General features: G+C 41.2%; 1 protein-coding gene across 14 annotated transcripts in view; it reads right to left on the bottom strand.

Moving 5' to 3' along the window:
* Positions 1–21,633, bottom strand: part of KALRN (kalirin RhoGEF kinase) — a 501,553-nt gene that overhangs the window by 453,714 nt on the left and 26,206 nt on the right. The gene's annotated exons all lie outside the window — the stretch shown is intronic.

Genomic DNA, 21,633 nt, shown 5'->3' with positions numbered 1-21,633 from the left:
ATAAAGGTGAGCAAACCACCAAAAGTAATATTATGGCAAGAAGCTGCTTCTAGTGGTACACTGGTTCTTAAATAACAAAGCCATAAACTTATAGAATTACTTAAACAAAAGCATTCTTGGTAAAAATCCCACATCTGTAAAATGAAGCATCGCCCACAGTTGCTGTGGAATTGGCATCAGCCACACTTTCTATGATACTGCATTAAAGTGGTCAGACTATCAGCTGCAAATCAGGACTTAAGTTCATTTACATCCACACATAGGAATACAATGGACAAGATTCTAGTGGTCTCCATAGAATAAGAGCAGACCATTTTGACACCTTATCTGATATATCATTAGGACAGTGTATTCTAGAAATATGACTTCAAATGGGTTGATGTCTTTGGTCTTTTACGGCAAACCCAAGCATACCTACACTCACAGAATTCTTGTGACACTCCAGTCTAACAGATTAACTGCAGCCTAAACATTAGTGGACTAGAGCCCAGTCCAAACGAATATAATTTTACTAAATAATCTAGCTGTGCCAGTCCCCACAAAAATAAACCAATCTCTTACCTTAAATCAACACTTTCACACACAAGCTGCGCAGTACTCTGATATAAGAAAGCGTTCCACTGAAGTAAAATTCGGGATCAGGATTGTACCAGCAGGTAGATTAAACAGGTCAGTATATAATGCTTTGCTTTTTTTAGTAATTCCCCGCCCAAGATAATGTACTCAGATGTCAGATGTGCTCTAGGCCCTGTAGTATCAGAATCAGGCCCTGCAGATGTCATTTCAGTCCTCAAACATTTCACCTCTGAACTTTGCACTTCTGACAAATACAAAAATAAAACGCCGCTTTATCTCAGGCAAACTGCTATCTGACATGACAGCTATCTGTCAGCTTCATAACCCAAGACCCCACGTATCTGTCTTGTTTCACCATAAATTTCTGCTCAAACAGCACGATTATGACAGCTGTACCATGCACAGACTTGTACACAACACTGAAAACTCTCTGGAATGGTTTGAATTGGAGACAAGAGCAAGGCTGGATTTTGGAGAAGGAAGCGCTTCTAGTGACAGCGGTGGTAAGAAACCCACTCCTTATACAATGCAATAACTGGCAGCAATTTCTAAATAAGCTGTAACTCAATTATAAAAGCCACATTCTAAAACAAATAAATTAAAATGACAGATAGTTTGCTATTTCATCATCTATTGTTTTCCTCAGACAAGTATGATTTTCTCAGTTTAGCTAGCTGGGAGGCTGACCACAGGTATGGCTCTGTGGTGATTGCTTCTTTTTTTCCATTATAAGCTTGTTCTACCCAGTTATATTTTTAGAATATCTGCTCATGTTGAATGACATCCAGATATTTTAGGGTAGGATTTTCTTCGTTTTTGTTTTTTGCAATGTATAAAAAGGAAGAGGGGAAGCTGAGTTTTGAAAAAAAGAATACACTGACTACTTCAGAATTGGCTGTGTGACTCATTTGGTTGTAATGTCAAAATGATCCACTACCAGAGCCTGCTCAAGATGGAGAGAGGAGCAGCTGTAGATAGAAAAATGTTGGGGCATCCTCACAATATTTAGGTATTTATTTATTGGAAATATTAACTCACCTTGGATTAAAATCAAAGATTCCCAGTCTTTGAGAATCATCACACAGATAGAAGAACATAAAAAATCAGTACCAAGAATGATATCAAAATCAGACAAGCCACTTGACCTCCCATGAAGAACTACTGGAATATATGTATTTTCAAACCATTTACTACATGGAGCTCAGAACACACACACACACACACACACACACACACACACCACTTTCACAATCTTGCTCTTTGATTACTTGTGTGGAATCCAACACCACAATGCCATTTCACACATGTCCTGATCAGGTGTTAAAAGTCATTCTACTTAAAATTCTTTTTTTGAAAAAAGGGAATAACAAATTTTAAACCATGTGTGGAAGGATGAAAGATACTGTGTTCTGTGCATAAAGAACAATAATATAATGTGTCCGATGACCCAGAAAAATATACTGTAGCTCCTAGGCCTGTTCATTACACGTCTGTGTCAAGGGAGCTGAAACAAGAAGTGAAAGGCTGGGTTTTGTTTTGCTTCAATCAGTGAAGGCCAGACATGTAAGCTTTTGCATTCAGACTGCATCTGGAAATTGACACTGATAAGGAAAAATAATTTCTACTTAGTCCTAGAGTCATCAACTTAAGAGGCCAGACAGCATACAGCTGTCTCAGACACTCTTTCTCGCACACAGTTATAAATACTTCTGCATTAGAAGTAAGGGAATTCTGGAATAAAATGTGTCTCAGAACCAACCACTGAGACTGGAAATTAAAATTCAGATATGCAAAAATCAGAGATATGTAGCCCTGGAGATCATCCCTGGAAAGTTCTAAAGTGAGGATGGAGCTGCCCTATCTCTCCTGCTGCCTTGACCCTTTTACCTACTTTCATCCCTTGCCAACAGATAGGAGGGAGCGAGGTAAATGAACAGACCAGCGGAGGAATGAAGGAGGAGGCACAATGGCTGCATACCATCTTGTGCGGCAGCTGCAGACAAATTCCATGCTAGAGATCATTAAGAAAGGAATTGAAAATAAAACTGCCGATATCATAATGCCATTATACAATTCTATGGTGAAAACACGCTTGGAATACAGTGTATAGCTCTGGTCACCTTGCTTCAAAAAGGATATTTGTGCAACGTCTTGCACTAGCCCTGTCTGAGTACACAACTAGAAGCTACAGCTATCCATAGAGAGTCACTTGTTGTTCATATGTATGGATATACGTATATTTCACCCAATTTCTACATTCCTTCCACTTATAGGTATGAGGCAAATTGTGCAGATCACATGGAATTTCTTATCTGCAATGGGGCTGCCCCTCATGATACCCAGGCTATTCCCTCAGTCATCAACATCTGAACTGGCCATAAGGAACTGCACAACCCTGTGTCTATTTAACTTAGATAAACAGTGCTTAGCAATTAGTGCATTGCTATGTTTCTCTCAGCCCCAAAACCTAAAAAGCCTTTGTCTTCATGGGCTTGCAGAATAACACGCTCTTTTTGGCTCTGGTTTATTCCTGAATACATTTGTTGGCTTCACATTTGTCTCTAATGCTTCGGTCTAATGTTTAGGTGTAAAAGATTTATGATGGCAGTAATTTCTTCTTGAGTGTGGTGCATTAAAATCAGGGAGCCAGTTTCCTTTCCCATAGAGCTGAAAAGTCACATGTAGAAGAGTAATTATCCGGCTCAGACTGTCCAGCCTCCAGCACAGAGGTGATGCCAGTTCGTACCGAAACTTTCCGTTTTGAATGCTCTCCACTCCTCCATTTCCGTCCAGATACATGATTGACATGGCTTTGATCCATCTAGCTTTCCGTATGCTGGAACCAATTCATGTCAGATCACGATCATGTAAAACTACCCTGAATCTTATATGAGTACATGGATAGTCACTTCGTAGTCTCTGCAAAAAGTGGTGAGCGGGAGAAGCAAGGTGGGTGCAGCCCACCTAAAGCAGCCCCACCCCCTTGATTCTGCTTGCACCCCATACCAGCTACTACCCTGTCGCCCTTGCTCAAAGGAAAAAAATAACTGAGAGGGAAACTGGGTGAGTTTGATTCCTCTGTCCCCAAGCAAATGTAAGGAATTTTATGCTCTTCCCCGTCCCCTTACTTTGCTAGATGGGTGAATGATCAGGGTTTCTTTTGCACAGGCATTCTTTCTGACTACCTTTAAGGTTTCGTGAACACATAAAGGGATCTTTAAGGGACCATGATCATTTTTGAAGTAAACTGGGGAAAGGTCTGCTGATTCTTAAGTCTCCCGTAATACAGAAGTGAATGTATTTCACCTTTTAGTCTCTTACTCATTATGGAAGCTTAAAAGAGAAATAAAGTTTAAAAATAAGAGTCAAAACATCATACGTGTCTATAGGTCTTCTTAATTCATGATAGAAATTATTTCAGAGGGGCAGCAAAGGATCTTTTGAAGTTTTGGGGTTAGGTCTGTGGCTCAGCAGTAGAGCATCTGCCTTGCATCTTTAGATAGGGCTGGGTGGGAGAGACCCATGCCTGAAATACTGGAAGCAACAGTACTAAGCTGGAAGGACCAACAGACTGATTTAGTATTATGTAGCTTCTTATGTTCATATTCATTCTTTACACACACACACACACACACACACACAGAGAGAGAGAGAGAGAGAGAGAGAGAGAGAGAACATTTTGCATGAAAACCACTAATATTAATGTACTTAAAGAACAACAGGAGGAAGTTGGAAATTGCCTGACACAGTGCCTAATATTGGCTGGAATGTTATTCAGACCGTGCCAGGTGGTGGAGGTTCATGCTTAACACTGCATGTTTCCAAGAAAGCATCTGGAATCATATAACCTCCACCACCTGGCACAGCCAACTCAGAACTACAATACCACCCATCCAATATGCCTGCACTGTCTATTTCCAGTTCAAACTGGGTCGTAAAATCCAATTCCCCAAAATAACTTGGAAAAAATAGATTAGCTGCAATTGGCTCTCTCTCTCTCTCTCTCTCTCTCTCTCTCTCTCTCTCTCTGAAGTGTAAAAAGGCTTCAGGCTGCTGTGTATGATCTGCTGTAAAGGGGACATCCATATTTCACTTTCCAGAAAGAAAGTAATGACATGGGAGGCTGAATTACTTGCACTGCAGTCTGGAAGTCTACAGGATATCATTATCCTAGCTTTTAACACAGCTGCCTGTTAGATATATACAGAAACTTTTTTATAACATGCTCTCAAATCATGTCTCCTTGTTAAAACATAGCTGGACTACAATCTTTACCAGCCAGCAGATAAACCCAATAATCTCTTTGATACATAATCTCACACTGCAGGGCATCCATTGGGCACTGAGGAGATGGTAACGTTTGCCAAGTATTTTTCGTAACACAATCCCATTCCTGCTCATGGCACAACACAATACCCTCTTTACGCATAACAGTGGGATGCCACTACCACTGCCTCCACGAATGCTCTCACCTGGTACTTACAAAGGTACCACCTGATACTGGTACATATGCCATCAAATGGAAGCCAATATCACAAACAGACTAAAGAAAATGTGTTGGAGTAACTGAACATGGAGAAGGGGTTAACTTCCTTCATGAGCACAAATCACCCCATGACGTTTTCTCTATAATAATGACGTTTCTCTATAATGTTTCTCTATAAAACCAGGTCTTTGGCTGATTTAATATTCAATGGTATTTTAAATGTGTTTGTGGGTAGGGGATTATTGGTTTTTTTCTCTTTTTATTTCATTATGTATTTTGTGTTCTCATTTTGTATTTTTATGTTGTGAACCACCCTGTAATATTCAGAAGAAGGGTGGTATACAAATTATTATTATTATTATTATTATTATTATTATTATTATTATTATTATTATCTCCAACAGGTACAAAGTCAGCCAAGCCAAATATTATGGTATCAGCCCAGTGCTGAATATATAAGTGACAGTGGCATGTCAGTTCATTAGTCATCAGTCTGTCCAGGGTCAGTGAGTAAGTGTGAGTTGGAGTCTGTATAACATGTTGAATTGCTAGAGCAACAGAAATACTTTGTACCTTTATATATCTCTATATGTATTTGCTTTTTTAAATATATATATATATATTTATTGGTTTACAAATACAAAAAACAAAATTGTACATTTCAGCTTCTTAATTACATCTTAATTCCATTTTTGACTTCCCTCAATTTGTCTGAGCTTCCTTCATTTTATCACTTTTAACACATTCCTACCCCTTGTTATTAAAACTATTAGATTCAATTCATTATTTTTACTTATTGTTACATTTTCACATCACAGAGCTTCTTTAAAACTTACAAACGTAATCTGGTTATCACTTAGTTTTTGCAAATATTGAATAAACTTCTCCCAATCTTCTGTAAATCTTTGATCTCGTCGATTCCGGATCCTTCCTGTCAAATATATCTCTATATGTATTTGCAAAGCCTACAAGCTGTGAATCTACGTCCAGAACTGTATTACTGAAGCCTTATCTTCTGCAACATTAAACTAGTTTGGACCTTAAGCTGCTTCTGGTGACTGGAACTGGGGGCAACTTCCTCTACATGGGTATCTCACCCCAGATTTCCAACATGAACCTCAAAACATTAGGCAATAGCTCAATCAACTTTCTGCAGAAAGAGTAGATGAAAATACCTTCTGGTTTCCAGAGGTATAATTAACTGAATGAGGTACTGGCATATTTCCAAAATGATTTTGCTATAATTAATATTACAAGTATAAGCTATTTCCCCTTGATAATGAGGGAAACACATTTTATGTACATGCTTGCCACTCTTATCTCATTCTTCAGAACAGTGAGGAAATATAGGGATTGGTCCTAATGGCTTGCTCCCTTCTGTCTGGCTCATGAAATTTGACTCCTTTGCCTGGAGAGCTCAAGAAAGAGGCTGAAGCTCTGGAACTTCAGACCTGATAGCAGGCCTAATGAAACATGATGTCTAAAACTATTATTTGTCTCCCAGCAAAAGAAGTGTTGCAGATCTATGTATCAGCATACTTTTGATTTCACTGAGGTTGAAAATCAACTCCATCCAAGCTACAAAATGCCTTCAGAGTTTATTGTTTTGACTTACTTTTTACCTCTGACTACAGCCAGCAGCCTCAAACTCTGCACTGGACCCTACTGTACTAGGAAAGAGCTGTTTGTATGTCATTAAAAAAATAACCTATTAAATAAAGACTGCTGTGATCCCGAAGTACCCACCTGCCCACACAGGCGAGTCTGCCCTTATGTCTCTGAATGATTGCATGGAATGAGACTGGCAACAGGCACTTTACTCAGGCAGTATGCAAGCGGAGGTAAGCGCCGTTCAGAATTTTGCAGCAATATAGTGACAAGACTGCCATCAGTTGAGATGTGGATTCTACAGCATTTGGCGCACTGTGGCTCAGATAACTTGAGAAGCCTATAGGATCCCAGCTGACCTTATTTAAACTATTTTAGATGCCACTTTTCTAAAAGAAAACCACAGATTTAGAACAATTACTCATTCTCAGAGGAGGTTGGTTGTTACCTTGACAAGTAGAACACATGTAAAATATCCCTGGTTATTTCCCAGCATTTCCCAGTACAGTGGTACTTCAGTTTTCGAACAGCTTAGTTCTCAAACTACTTGGAACCCAAACACTTTAAACCTAGAAGTGTGTAGCTGAAGTGTGTAGGCTTTGGCAGAGATCTGACAATACCTACCCCTGACACCAGCCCTGCCCACAACATGATGGTTCTGGCCTTGCTGTCTTCCAGTTAATCCCCATTGGAAGCAGGAAATCCTGCTATGTAACTGTGATCAAGTGGGACTGGGTCATTCAAAATTTTGGTCCTTCTCTGTTGTCTTTTAAGGAAGCGCTTAAGATGTTTTATTCCACCAGGCCTGTAGTGGATCTTAAGCTTGCCAGCAATGTCTGTTTTTTAAAATATCTTACTCTTATGTTTTAATGCTTTGCTTTTAAGTGTATTAAATTCTTATTGTAAAACACCTTGGTGGTCCTCATTAGGTCCAAAGGGTGGTATTAAAATGTTTCTATGAGAAATAAAAAAATGAGCAACTCCTGTTGCAGAGATGTAGTACAATGTCTCATTCTCAGATGAAGTTGCCTGTTCCAGGCGGCAACAGCTCTTACTGTCACAAAGTTCTTTCTGACGTTTAGTTGAAATCTCCTTTCTTGTAACTCGAAGCCATTGGTTCAGGTCCTAGCCTCCCGAGCTGGAGAAAACAAGCTTGCTCCATCTTCCATGTGACATTCAGTGTAGACAGATGGACAGACTGACCTAATATACAGTCACTTACTGTGAAAGGGGAAGAGTCACAGCTCAGAGGCAAAGTACCGTATTTTTCGCTCTATAACACGCACCCGACCATAACACGCACGTAGTTTTTAGAGGAGGAAAATCCGTAGGCATGCCACCCGTAGGCATTTCCTCCATAACACGCACAGACATTTCCCCTTACTTTCTAGGAGGAAAAAAGTGAGTGTTATGGTGCAAAAAATACGGTATATGTGTTTGCATGCAGAAAGTCCCAACATCAATCCCTGACACCTTCAGGTAGGGCTGGAAATGGCTGCTGTCTTGAGTAGCAATAGTGTGCAAACTGAGCTGGTGCTCTGACTTAGTATGCATAAAGTCACTTCTCTTGGCTGAGGGCCTTTGCCCAATCAGGAGGCATCCCCAGATCAGTGACTCGTGCAGATACTCCTTTTCAGCTGCAAGACTGGAATATGTCTCCAATTTTAATTCTGGAGGCAGGGAGGGAGTTTTCCTTAGCTATCAGAAACTTGGAAAAACCAGACTCTAGTGTGTACAAAAGGATGATTGGATTATATCGGTAACACTGGCTTTATTGTTTAAAGGGCAACACAGAGATATAAAATAACTCATCCATTCGTGCTGCTTCTTTATTTCTAGCATCAGCTTTTTGAAGTACCTAAAGCAGCTGCTCCCCTAAAAAATAAAATTACAGCAGACACTCCCTCTCTCTCTCTCTTAAAAGTTCAAAAGAAAAATCTGGAGAATGAGGCAAAGTATACCCAAATAGGCTTCTGCAATTGGTTGCTCAGCCTTGCTTCCCAGTAGAAATGCTGTCAGTCCAGGCTTTCAAAGCTCACGAGATCATTACTTCACACCCGTTAGGCTTGACTTGCTCCTTCGGATTGAATTTATCCAAATGCTTCAGATGGAGTCTATTAGCAGCGTTCTCTGAGCTCCCTGCTCCACTTTTCAAAGATGAAGCAAGCAGTTTAAATTGCCATGAAGGCAACAGTAGATATTTCCAAAAGGGCCAGCTGTTTTATGATATATCCCTCTGAATAGGAGGCAATGACTACAATCAGAACATATATTAAGCATAGTACAATCTCCTCAGTTGTCTTAGCTCCCAGTTCCTCTCTACCATATGCATACACTCCTATATTCTCAACCTTGGAAAATCACAATCCCTAATATTCAGTCCCCATCTTACCCTACAGAAGCCTTTCCCAACCTGGTGCCCTCCAGATGTTGTTGGACGGCAGCTTCCGACACCAATGGCTATGCTGGTTGGGGCTGATGGGAACCATAGCCCCAAACATCTGAAGGGTTCCAGGGTAGGGGATGCTGTGTTAAAACTTTTTGTATGGGAGAGCCACTATCATTGCCATTCTTCAAAATTCATGTCTTTACCAGAAAAGCCTCTAGCACAGGGGTTGGGGACCTGTAGCCCTCCAGATATTGCTAGACTGCAACTCCCATCAGCTCCATAAGTTTCTAACATTGCAGTCCTATCTATACTCACCTGAGAATAAGTCCTATTGAACTCACCAGAACTTACTTCTGAGTAGATGCATATATGACTGCAGACTGAGTAGGTGGGTAAACGTATCCTGTCTAGTATTCATTGAAATTGCATGTTTCTAAATGTTGGTTATCTAGGAGAATGCGGACCTTTCAAGCAAGTCTGTTTCCCCCTCCGACTCACTGAAAGGTATGAATTTGAGAAATAGCTTAGATTAGATCCACACAATTTGTGACTTGCCAGCTGAATGCAGTTCATCAAGTATGTACAATGTAGCCCACCAGAGAATCTCTTGGGGATTTTGTTTTCTTGCTGGGACTGCAAAAGGGCATGGCAAGCACATATCAGAACATTACATGGTATGGGCTACTTGTGGCTCAGACAGGCCTACTTCACCACTTTTGTTCTTATTCCTTCTATCTATATGGAAGCTAACAGTAGGTAAAGTTCAGTAGACCCTTTATGGAAATGCACTGGTTGATTGGTACATTGCAGACTTTTTGCCATCTTTTCACCTGCAGATGGTTCGCGGTTAAAACTTTGTAGTCTTGAACAAAGCAAATTTACTCACTCCCCTTGACAATGCAATATTTTCTCAGTTTTGCAATCGTGGGAGGGAAACACCCACAGAATGCACTATTCCTAAGCTACTTTCTAGACACACCATACTATCCTGGTCATTGCTTCCTCCTGAACCAATAGCAAATAAATAATTCCCAGCCTCCCACCCCTTCCAGTTCTTGTCTGAGCCACAGGTTTACTGTATGTTAGTGACCCTTAAGTCCTGCTCCCCATCTGTCCCTGCCGTTACACCACCCAAGAAACCCAACTACAGTCACAAGTTGATCCGTGCCGTTATCTCAGCTACAGTCACACAACTGACACTGCAAACTTCATCCCCTGCAACAGAGGGTCCATACACTTGTTTAATACAAGGAATAGATGTAATTGCTTTCACATTATATTACAGTGCTTCTTTACTGCCAACATGGAAATCAAGAAGATCATCTCATAATTGAGACAGGCAGGATTCCTCTGAATATACTAGTCTTCCTCTCAGCTTCAAGAACCTAGCAACATTAATTTCTGTATGACTTAGATTTAACAAATTCAAGATTAACCCTGACAGTTCATAATTTCAAATAAATTAATCATTAGCACAGCAAATAGGCCTGGCAGTTTAAGGCCTGCTCTGAAAACCTGGTTTGATAACCTAAACTTAATGAGTGAGAAATATATAGATGCACTGGCTGGTCATATAAATTCTTCCTTGATTTTATCAATGCTTTTATTTTGTTTTTGCACCCAGATCAAATGTTCAGACTTTGGCAGAGATTTCATCCCTATTTTTACTGAAATTGCCAGCACAACAATGTCCTTTCCCCAACCCCTACCCCATCTAGGTCCTCTTTGGTGCAACACTTGAACGTTTCTCTGACAAGACTGTGATCTGCTAATTTTACTAAGAGCTGAACTGGCATCTCTGGGGACAATGTTCTTTCCTTACCTTTTCATCCAGTAATATGATTTGCTTGCAGCTAATGAAATACGCTTTCACGTTAGCTAGGCTGAGTAAGGAGTTCAATAGGCAATTCCCCATCCTTTTCTGGATGACATATGGTCAAGCGACAACAATACACCCCCCCAACAAAAAGTTAATGTCAACTGCTTTGACTGAGAATTTCCTCCTTTTCTTTAACATGTCAGAGCAGGAGTTGATAATCCCCACAGACCTCCATTTTTCACCCTCCCCTCATCCCATTTTTTAGTTGCCCCAGTGGTTTATCATGTCCAATTAGCCATCTGCCATGCTGGTATCATCATACAAAAGAAATGCTCTCCCTTCCACCATAACCCATCAGCAGGCCCTTTGTCCAAGCTGACAAATAAGAATCAGGCACCATTGTTCTCTGTCGATGCTGCTGTCCGCATGTAGGCTGCCAATTCTGATTATAACAGCAGGAGTGCCACAGGACACTCTAGGACTCAGGATCTGTGCCAACAACTCCATAGAATATCACCAAGTCATATTTAACAGTGCATATTCTATTTTCAGCAGCTAAACCACATCAGGTCAGATTCCTTTCTCTTGCACATATGGGGATTCCACGGGGATCTCTTTACCATTTAGTTTTTAATTCAAGATATTATATCTGGAATATACAAGGAGTAGCATCACACTAGGCCTGAGCCATTCTCCTACAGGGCAAGTGTGTGTGTGTGTATTCAAGTATATAATCTTTTTTTAATTCATAAAGGAACACAGCATTTTCTGACATACTACTTCTTAGCAGGATAGCTCAGGGTAGACTTTTGTTGCACTAGCACAAAGCCATGGAAAGCCATGAGTCCATTAGACATCAGATGCAGCTGTTTGATTAGTGCTGCACTGCAAGACTGGCATCAGATGGGCACAACTGTGTGCAAACAGTTTGTGCAATCTGCACTGCCCCTGGATGCAATCATAGATTTCACATCTCACTGCATCACAATTATTATTAGTGCTGGTTTATCCAGGACCATACCATTCCTGACTAAAGACATACAAGCTACACAGTGCGCCTGCATAACTTGTGAAACTGCAAATCAATGCCAGCCCACCACTAACCATGTGTTGTGGATTGCCATGTGTTTGGCAATCCTCCTGTCATTGCATGCTAAGTTTATCTGACCCTCCTGCGAACCACCACAGAGAACTTTCAGCTTGGTCATTCACTTGCTATGTGATGATACTTCCTTTCACTTTCTCATGCTAGCTAGATGTGCAGGAGCTAATAATGTAGACAGAGAGACTTCAAAATAAAATAAAAGCTTGAAGAGTCATCTAATTAAGAACATCCAAATGGCAATGTGAGCATGGGGATTCTAATCCTAGATATGGAGTCCACGATCTCCATTGTGCCAGCACGGCATATGACCAGAACATTCCTGGAAAGCCTTACCTGGCATTTTCCGGAAAGCATGGAATAGTAGCAGAAATATATCACATTATTCAGGATTTCAGGTGGACTGCACCTCGAGTACTGACCCTGAAACTCCCTGCCCCACATCTTGATATGTAAAATTAAACATGTGAATATTTTACTGACATGGAGGGAGAAAACGACATGGACGTTTTCTCATGATGAATTTCTCTGCTAGGCTGCTGTTTAAAACACAGCAGTTGGGCCAGTTAGGAACTCTATCCACATCCTACTGATATTCATGTTACAGGAATATTGTTTGATTCACACTTTGAGGCAAAGCCTACGTCTCTTCCCTCCATACACATGCCCACCAAAGACTGTTTCTGCAATATAAATGACCACAGCACTCCAACTCACCAATTGCTATTATTAAAGATAATTTTCTCTCATTATCCTCAGCCAAGCATGATGAGAGTAAAAAAGCACAGTATGCCTAATTACAGCAGCTTTATTCCACGGCTGAAATAAAAGAAAAAGTTGCACAAAAACTGAAGAAAGAGATTTTCAGTTTTTGTATTACAGGCAACTTCTTATCTGCAAGTGTCAGATGCAGAGATAAAAGGAGTAGATCTCTACATGCCTGATGTTGCCACATTTGAGCCAAGTTAGGATCAAAGCTACCTTGACTGAATAGGAATATCTCTGCCAATAGACATATTCCACAGGTAGAACTGGAGAGCAAATCTATCCACCTAATGTTTGAAACTGCAGATGGTACTTGAATGAAGGTTTCCCTGCCACAGGGCACAAGTCTTTTCTGGGAAATGTTTAGGAAGCCATCCCTGAGCTCTTGCCTCAATTACTGTGCTTACAGAGTCCAACTTCAATAGCTCATTTTCTCCAATAAGAGGGGGTAGATGAATGGCCAGCACCATGAGCCTTTACATAGCTACACAGATGTAAGTTCCACAGAGTTCAATGAGGCTTACTCTCAGGTAACTCAGGCAACTCCTGCAGCCAAGCTGGTCTCGAATGCTGCTGCTTTCCTTTGGACCACACCAGCAGGGCTGAGAGAGGAGTATAGTTGTCTGGGTAGCTCAGGATCTCCATACACACTGCCCAGGCTTGCGCCCCAGAGAGGTCACCAGTGCTGCTAACACAGCAATAACAACACAGGAGGCAGCAGTTATGATTTACTGGTCTCTGCAGCCATAGCAAGTGCTGTGATTCTCCAGCAGTTTGACTTCGCCCCCAGAGGCACACGCCATTGTCTCTCAGGACAGAGGGATGCCAACAACTCTCAGGTAAGCACACAAAGGATTCCAGCCTGAAACTGACAGGAGGCTGGATAGCACCCTCTATGAATCCTGGCATGGAGGTGACTAGAAAAACACAGTTCCATCATTACATTTTATAGTTACATTTAGTAAAACATAACATTTTAGTTTGATCTGTTTGCTCACTTTCCTTCCTTTGCTGAAGAGGTTTTTTGGAATGTTCCACTTTCAAGACCACTCTCTAGTAAAACACTGAATTCCATGAGGTTTCATACTGGTCTGCTCCATACTACAGAACAAGAGAATTGTTTATTCACCATAGTATTGAATGCAGGACCTTCATCCAAATAAAATATGGGCACAAATGCTTCTTATTTGGCCCTCAGCCGTGCTGATGTTTCAAGTAATAAATTACAGGGGAAATTGGGTTAATAAACCCTAGCCCTCCAAAAGTATTTTCCTTTCATATGTTCATAAATAGCAATGGTTACTGTACAAGCATGTGTCATAGTACTTTGGTAAAATTGCAGCTCTGTATCTATACTGAAACTTCATTGGAACTATAAGTCATAGCAGCTGAAGCAACAAAATACTTCATCATGGCTCCTAGGTGCTTGCAAGAGGCCCCACACACCTGTCCCAAATTTCCCTACAATGGGTCCTCTCTCTTGAAAGGTGTGCAACCATTTCTCCACTGAAAACCAAACTTACACTTTAAAATGTGTTCCTATATCCCTCCATGGTGAGAAACAGCTAGTGGTAGCTATTATGTTCTTGACGAATTTGATTTGAGATGTGCATTTTTAGGATTCACCCTATTCTAGTGATTGTAGTTTGTTTTATACTGTTTTTAATGTATTTTAAATTGTGACCCACTCCATCACCTTCAGGGATGGTAATAAATTATGTTATTGCTGTTGTTGTTAATACTGCTGTATGCACATGGTCTTGTCAGCAGACAATCTGCAATTTAACATATATTGATGGTGAGAGGTTCTTCTACAAGATCCCATTATCATTGGTATGCATATTCATTGACCATGCTCAGTCACCTAGTAAAAGGGGGGCACTGGCAGGTTTCATATCTAATCCCCCCTTTTTTGTAAATTATTACCCACATTCATCCTCAGTGATAGCATTCAACCACCTTCCAGTGTAATGCTGACAAATAAGAATACCATCCCCTGACCTAAACATCAGGAATAACTTTCCGACAGTATGAGCTGCTTGACAGTGGAACAGACTTCCACGAGAGCTGGTGGACTTTCCTTCCTTGGAGGTTTTTAAGCAGAGGTTGGATGGCCATCTGTCATGGATGCTTTAGTTGAGATTCCTGTATTGCAGGGGGTCACACTAAATGACATTTGGGGTCACTTCCAACTGTACAATTCTATGATTAACCTTGAATTAATGCATGTTAGCTATATACCCAGATGACAACAAACAACCATCATTTTTTTCCAGCTACAGCAGGCAGTATCTGCTCCTGACTAGTAATCTGGTAGGACAAAACTGCCACAATGTTAAAGTCAACATTGGGATTCCTTGGCAAATTATGACAATCTACTCTGCATCTCAGCCTCATTGATTTATGCACATCATGGAGGTTGACCATTTATGAAGTCTGAAAGCAAGAAAGTAAAGACATCATGAAAAGCATTGTCTACCAACGGAGACAAACAGATTGATTCAATGTCTATGTCCTATTAAAAGCCGTATAGTTCCTCAGCCTCAAGGAACTCCTTTGCAGACATAATTTCAAGAGCCTCTATTGATCAAACAGCTTGTCCACTGCCAATCATTCATTTTTAACTTGTTTAGTGATAGAACTGCCAGTCACTTGTGCACAAATGAGCAATAACAAAAGTCTGACACACCAGTAGATGGAAAGGAGAGAGGGAGCCACAGAAACAGAGTAATTCATTGCCTTTTTTTAAAAAAAAGTAGAAGGATATCAGGAACAGATAACATATCCTACCATATTAAATATAACCAATGTTCAAGCTACACAATAGAATAGTAATTTTAGAAATCAATACCCTCCCCCCCACTCTGTATGGATAGAACTAATAATTGCTCTTTCCTGGCATTTGGGAATTTGCATTGTATTGTTCTGTCACTTCTCCTTTATAAATATTTAATTTAGACAAAGGATTCCTTTGTCTGTTTTCACCAAGGTGTTGTTAAGGAATTCTTGAAATACACAGAAAAATATATTTCCCCACAGATCTTTTATTGTAGTAAAAAGTATTGCTAGAAAGGCCACCCTCCTTTTTTTAATGTATACACACAACTTCCTTTTTGGTACAGTCAACAAAGTAATTTATATTTTGTTTCACAAATGGGAAACTATATACAACCCCTATTAATCCAAGACGCCTAGGGAACAGCCAAAACAACTGGAAAACCTAAAACTCACATAAAAAGAGTGTGGTTAATATATCCTTATATACCCAAGCTTCAATTCTTCTACGTCTTGTGAATAAAAAGCAGAATTAAACACATGCAAAAATATAATTTTAAGTGGTCAGCAAGTGGTGGAACATGGGGCCACATGCTGTTAAATTTCATAGGGGATAAGGCTATCAATAGCTACTAATCATTATGCTTATATACTACTTCCAGAATCAAAGGTACCTTGCTTCTGAATACCAGTTGTTGTTGTTGTTGTTGTTGTTGTAGAACAACAGTGGGAAAGGGCTATTGCACTCAAGTCCTGCTTATGGGCTTCCCATGGGCATCTGGTTAGTCACTGAGGGCAATAGGATGCTGAAGTTGACTGTCAAGACTGAGCTGGCAACCAGGTCACAGGCTTCCCCACTATGGCGAGATGTACTATATTTCTACTGAAAGTATAACTGTTATTTCCAAATTTGTACATCTAAATTAGACATAGGGTTTCCCAAACTTGGGTCTCCAGCTATTGCTGGACTACAACTTCCATCATCCCTAGTTAGAAGGACCAGTGGTCGGGGTGATGGGAACTGTAGTCCAAAAACAGCTGGATACCCAACTTTGTGAAACCCTGAATTTAGAGCATGTCAATTTTACAGAAATCTGTGCTGCTTCAGTTCTCTTTTTATTATTCATTTTCTCTCTCTTTTTTTGCCATACGTAAGATATCACCCTACTGCCAGGTAGAGCTGGATAACAGGGCTCTTGAGGGCCCTCCTAGTACTGCACAGTGGGAACCCAGAACAACACTAAACAGCAGCTCTTGCAGGTCAGTTTCTAGCTAAGGCCAACAGGGGAGAATGCAGGGTGAATGTGACTCTCAGACTGGCAAATCAGAAGGCAGCTAAACTACTTATTTATTTTTAAGAGTGACACAGTCATTATGGAAGCCTAATGGAAAGTTAATGGGTGGTGGCTGTAGCTCATAGAGCATGTGCCTTGCATCTACAAGCTCCTTGGCATTTCCAGTTTAGACAAAAGGATCGGTATAGAAAAGGCCTCTGCCAGGGACCTTGGAAAGTCACTAGGAAGGGACTATCAGCATTCAGTAGTACAGCACATGCTTTGCATACAGGTTCAAAGTCCCAGATTGAATCCTTGAAACTCCAGTTAAAAGGGTCAGGTGACAGCGATGGAACTTTACAGTTGTTTGAGTCAGAAATTAATGTAGCTAGAACACCATCCAGTCAGCTTGTGATGGCTACTTCTTAGCTTTTCTAGACTGAGGGACAAATTGCTTGGAGGCTTGACAGCTCTCACATGTTCTTTAGATCCTTACACTTCCCTCATAAAGCAGTCAAAGGTGGGCAATCAACTTGATTCTTAGGTGTGGTTAATGTTTCCTTGAGAGAAAGTAAGGTCCTGCTGTCTTGAAAGAAGTGGTGGTTCTAATTCTCTTAAAAAATTAGGTCCAGCTCATGTGAGCCATTATTTTCCAGTATACAATGCACCGCTTTTTAAAATAAGGTGCTGGAAAAGATGGAATTATAGGTAATACTCAATACCTGGATCCATTTCAGTCCAGTTTCTGGCCTAGCTATGGGATAGAAACTGCCTTGGTCACCCTGGTGGTGGATGACCAGGATCAGAAAAGAGAGAGGGAGGAGATTGCAATCCTGTTGATTCTCCTAGATATATTGGTGACTTTCAATATCACTGGCTGTGGAGAATGTTACATTTATGTAGTATTTCAGAGTGCTCTATTCGTGACTATGTGTAATGAGTAACAGAGCCACATTACCAAAAAGGCAGAGCAGCCAGCAGCCTATGAGCCCCATGCCTTTTAGGAGCACCACCTCTTGGTTTATTAAAATTGTTGGCTGGTAAAATAAAAAACTTATCAGGAGATACATTTGCAAGGGTGGGGAGAGATTTCGACTGCCATGGGGCCTCCCCAGGGTTTAATCTGGCACTGATGAGTAAGCAGCAGGCTATAAATTATGCTGAGAATATATCCTGGACCAGAATGGCAACTGAAAGAATCAGTGAGTGGATTAATCTGCAACAACAAAATGTACTTCAGATGGGCTCATTGAGGAGATACAAGGAAGCTGTTTGTTGCTACACCTTCTTGGTCTTTTCATCATCCCCTATGGACTGGCCAGCTAGCAGAGATAGTGCCAGATGTGACCCCAAAAGTAATTTTATCTGGTCTCTCCCAAACTTTAATCAAGGGTCTGATAACATGCTTCACTTGTAAGGGGGGGAAAGTTTCCTTTTTTCCAGAGTTTCACTCAGAAGGAAAAGAATCGGGTTTTCAAATTGTGCAAATTAAATATATTCCATGCTACACTGTTATGTCCCTAATTCTGTATTTCACATATGTCAATGTACATACTTGTTTGAATTTTTACTGTGCCAGAGTGCATGTGCTCCATAAATTAAGAGCATAAAAAGAAGACTGGTGGATCAGACCAAAGGCCCATCAAGTCCAGCATCATTATCTCTGTTGCCAACCAGATGTCTACAGGAAGTCCACAACAGCACTCCCACTCCCACTTGTACACTGGTATTCTTAGGCACTGCTTCTGATACCAGAGGCTATAGAGAGCCATCATGACTATTAGCCAATTATAGCTTGATCCTGCATGACTTTGTCTAATCCGACTTTAAAGCTGTCCAAGTTCTTGGCCATTACTACATCTTGTGGTAGCAAACTCCACATTGCTATGTGAACCATGTTTTGTGTGGAAAAGTTCCTTCGTGCCTGTCCTGAATTTTCCACCATTCAGTTTTACTGGGTGGCTGGGTTCTGTTATTATGAGAGATGAAGGAAAACTTTCCTCTGTCCACTTTCACCAATGGGAAACTTTCTGTTAGAAGCCTTCTTTAAGTAAGACCACCAAATCTGTGCTTGCTTTGAGCCTGCAAGCTGCTGCCACCTCTCGCTTTCCTTGCCCCAAAGTCCATAAACTTTTCTTCGGAACAGGTAAAAAGTGGCAGAATATGCTGTGGCAAGCACTTCAAAGGCCCAATAAAACACACACACCCCAGTGACTTGGACTACAAAACTAAGATTCCCAGCAGGAAAAGATGTTCTGCTGGGGCTTGGGACTACCTGCCACTTCAGCTTTCTCCCAGCTCAAAGTTAAGTTTCTGCAGCTTGGAGCAGAGGAAGGGGGAGGAAGAGCTTGAGGTGGGCACTTCATGGGCACCCTTGGACCTTTACAAGCATCTGATATGAGCACTTACAAAAGTGCATTTTGGGGGAGGAGTAGGATGCTTGTGCATCTCCAAGAGCAACATATCCTTCCACCCCTCAGAGCACTATCTGGAGAACAAGGTGGTCCCTGATCATGAAAGAGTTGGCAAACTATAACTAAGACTTCAGGGAAAGACTTAAAAACTAACTATGGTGCTATAGAGCAATGGCCCACAGTCTTTTCTAATTGCACCAGTGGAAATTTTCAGTGCAGAGGTTATTGTTTCTGGATTAAAACACAGCATTTGGTTGTTTATGAATGCTCTCTGTACTAGAGTTACGTCCTTGAATACTATGTTGACTGCTAGCATCTCCTCCCCCTTCCATTTTCTGGTATCTATTAACACTGAGAACGGCAACTCTAAGCACTCAGAACACAAGCATACACAAAGCAAAGAGCCAACAGAACAAGAAGTCTCCCTAGATAAATGGATTTTTTTCCAATAAGAAGAGATTTGATTTTGCCATGCTTGGGCCCACAGCCAAATGCCTAGATCTGTCTTTCACACTCACTTGCTGTTGTTCATAATTCTTTGTATTAATTTAAAAGTCTGCCTGTTAACTTATCATTACAAACAAATGATACTTTTTTGCATCTATGAATTAATAACAAATTCTTGTGTGAAACTAAATCAGAGCATGTACAAAAGTGCAATGGAAGGAGAAGCTTCTCAAACATCAATGGATATGAATGCCAAGAAACCTTCCAGGAAATCCATGGGGCACCTAAACAGGATTATAATCAAGATTATTTTGGTATAGAATTTCTGGCAGAGCAGTCAGAAAAGGAAACATCTGATCAGAACATTATTTTTAGTAGCATTTCTTGCAGAAGAAGTGTCACTGAGTAGTTACCTAAACACACACTCAGAAATAACTTTTGAATGAAAAGCCAACAGTCTGTAGAAATAAAGGCATGGAGTGGGGGGTGGCTGGGCTAGAGAAAATTGTTTTAATAGCGTCCATTAAACCATGCACAGCCCAAAGGCACTTGCACACCAGAGGGCTATGAGAAATCTATAATTGCTTTGCTTGTAGCCTTCTTAAGGTATCAACAGGCAAATATCCATCAGCACCGTGTGGCTCCTGAGATATACACACAGCCAGACCTTATTATACTTATCCTCTGAGATCAAAGCATATTCACATAAATGGGGTGCAGCCTTCCATGGAGGGCAGCCAGGGGGCCTGTCATGGATCTGCAGGAATAAACTTCTTGAAAAGTTTGGGCGATGATGCGATTGTTCTGCTGTGGCTGGAGGAACACTCCGCGTGACTGATGATCAGGGCTGAACCAAAGCAGGAGAGAGAGGCAGCTGGAAAAGCAAAGCAGCTGTAGTTGCAGGAGTAAAAAACAGCCTCGGTCTGGAAGGGTCAAGCCTCCATCTAAAGGGAGCATTTAATCCTTTACTATCCTTAATTAAGGCTCTGCCAAGTTGCCTGTAATTCTCCCCCTCCCCATGGAAGTTCTGCTAGTGGAATTGGAAAACACTGGAAGACTGCGAGGTGGGGTTTTTTTCTTAAACTTTCATCAGAGCTAAGAACAGAATTTAAGACCAAACATATAGGGCTCTCCTGTGTACATGCAAGTTTCACAACCCCCTCCCCCCTCATGCTCTCTTCTGATGTAGGCGCAGCTGCTTGTATTCAAACTTCTGCTGTTATGTTAGTACCCTCCTCTGAAACCAGAGAGCAAACACCAATCCCCAGGACACTGAATTACATCGTGACATGCCCTCTAAAATCACCTACTGAAAGACTTTGCCTGGAAAGTTCACAGCAGAAAAGCCTATACCTTGCTGAAAACCAAAAATCCACACCAGCGAGGTCTTCACGCACATATGAATGCAAACACCCACAGCTACACACACTGGTTGGTTGGCTAACACAGTGCACAAGCGGAGCCTGGAGCCAAGGAGGGGGTTTATGCAAAGATTTCATCAGGGATAATCAAAGGGAGACACATAGCACTAAGATGTGCAAACAAAAATAGGGACCTTGGTGCAATTTCAAACATGCCATCTTGACTAAAAGCACAGATTTGTTACCTGCAGAATAGGGAGGTGGAGAGGGGGGTCAAATAGGCTCCACAATAACTAATTATGCTCCCTGAATACTCTCCTCCCCACCCACGATCCTCACTCTCCTTACTCATCCAGCGAGGTACCATAGATTGAGGCAGCAGCTCAAAGATGGCTAATATCTAAGCCTCTGGCTCCATCGCCAGACCCAACCTGTACACCAGCCAAGCTTAAAAGGCGCATTTAAGAAGCCAGCATCTCTCCTAGTCTACACAACAGGCACACACCATCATTCAGCCTCTCGTTCGACTTAAGGCTGTAGGTTGGGGGAGATTTCGTGATGCTTTAAAGAGCCTGAAGTACAGCGGGCGATCTGGAGGGGTGTGTGCGTGTAGTGGA

Source organism: Podarcis bocagei (assembly GCF_964188305.1).
Source record: "Podarcis bocagei genome assembly, chromosome: 1".
Lineage (NCBI taxonomy): Eukaryota > Metazoa > Chordata > Lepidosauria > Squamata > Lacertidae > Podarcis > Podarcis bocagei.
Note: the sequence above shows the minus strand (reverse complement) of the source record. Positions and strands in the feature narration are given on the sequence as shown.